Here is a 2,076-nt window from a genome sequence, read left to right on the forward strand (position 1 = left end):
ACTTCAATTTGAAAGAAAGCTAATTTTTTAGCCAAAATCTTGAGGTCAGTGCCTTTAAAAATAATTCAAATTAAAACAATGGCCAGAATTAAGTACTTTCAAGATAAAAGCTATTAAATTTGCATGGTTACTGACACGTAACATCATGACGTCAACTACGTCATTTTAAGGCAATGGACCCGTAATGAGCTTCGGCAATTTACGTGATATTACGTAATCTCCCGATGATGCTTCGGCATCAAGGAACGAGACGGAGAATGCCGAAGTGCGTTACGGAGAATACGTAATCGCACGGAAATTGCCGATATTCATACAGGTCCATAACCTTATGACATGAAAGTTTTGTAGCATTTCTGCGGTAATATACTAATTATTTCAGCATTATAAAACAATTAAGCATCAGATCAGAGACAGGATAATGATTTTTTTTCCCAGAAGGTTGTTTGTTGCCGAGGTTGTTTTCGAGAAATACTTTAAATGAATTGAATACAGAACTATTTAAGACGGGGTTGCCTCATTTACATATGACAGAAAAAAATCCGTATGAAATATGGTTTTCATATGCATATCAAAGAAATCAAGTCGTTGATTATACAGTCACATTTTGTATTAGACTGGATGCCTTTGTTTTTTTTTATCATTTATTGTTTCAGTTATGTTAAAGTTTCACGGTTGTATTCGACATTCATCGGAATACAAAGATGTCTCGTTTTATATAGGATATTAGATGTTGATTAATGAACCGCACCATGAGAAAACCAACATAGTGCATTTGCGACCAGCATGGTTCCAGACCAGCCTGCGCATCCGCGCAGTCTGGTCAGGATCCATGCTGTTCGCTTTCAAAGCGTGGATCCCGAACAGACTGCGTGGATGCATGCTGGTCACAAATGCACTTTGTTGGTTTTCTCATGGTGCGGCTCAAAATTTTATTGATCTGATTTATATACATTAAATTTCCATACTCCAAAAAATCAATACAAGTGTCATTGCCTGCAAAAGCACATCTTATTCTTCTCATGAAATGAAAATAGTTGGTATCATTTTGTAAAACTCCTGAACTATTCTAAACACAGTTTGTTTATGAAAGGTAGATAGTGGCGTAGACTTTTATATCGTTTCTCAGAGGGTAATTGTTACAAAATAGTATGTCTTCTGGAAACTGCATATACGAGGAGCATTTGAAAAGTAGTGGCAACAGTCCAGTATTTTCACCATTTGCAATGGAAAGAGTATTGATTTTTCTGTCCAACTGACCGGAAATGATACTAAAATCACGTGCAAAAGCGCATTTAATTAGCAGTTGAAATACAAAATGGATGAATCTAGCTGCAATGGTCGCGTGTGGCAGAGGGCGTATTGTAAGATACGCGGACTGCTTGGCATCGGCGCATCAGAAATTAAAGCCGACTTAGACAAAGTGTACTGGGACAGTGAGCTGCCATACCGTACTATTGTCTGATGCGTTTCTCTCTTTAAAAAGGGGAGAACCAGCACCAAAGATAAGGTCCGTCCTGGGCACCCTCTGACTGCTGTGTCTGACAAACACATTGATGCTTTGAAAGTAATAATCGAGAAAGATGCAAGATGGACATTTGAGCAGATAGAGGAAATGTCGGGCCTTAATTCGTCAGCGGTTTTTCTGATTTTAAAAGAAAGGCTAAACCTGCGTAAAGTTTATGCACGCTGGATATCGCATTTATTGACCCCCTGAGCAAAAGAGGGAGAGGGTAGAAAAAGCTTCCACCCTGCTCGCCAAATGTAAAAACAAATAAGGTAGGCCTATCAAAGGATTTGTTACAAGTGATGAGACGTGGCTGTATTTTTTTTAGCAGCAATAAAGAAAATAACAAGGCAGTTTGAAAGACAGCTAAATCCCCCCGCCACTGGTGTGGATAGTGAAAGGGTAAACCTTTGACCTTGAGCTGTGACCTTGACCTTGAACTGACATGGCTGACCCATGAATTCTGCACATCGTCTAGATCAGGTGATCATTTGACCCAAGTTTCATGAAAATCCTAAAAGGGGTTTAGGAGATACAGAGATCAAACCTTTGACCTTGCGTTGTGACCTTGA

This window comes from Mercenaria mercenaria, chromosome 5 (assembly GCF_021730395.1).
Source record: "Mercenaria mercenaria strain notata chromosome 5, MADL_Memer_1, whole genome shotgun sequence".
NCBI lineage: Eukaryota > Metazoa > Mollusca > Bivalvia > Venerida > Veneridae > Mercenaria > Mercenaria mercenaria.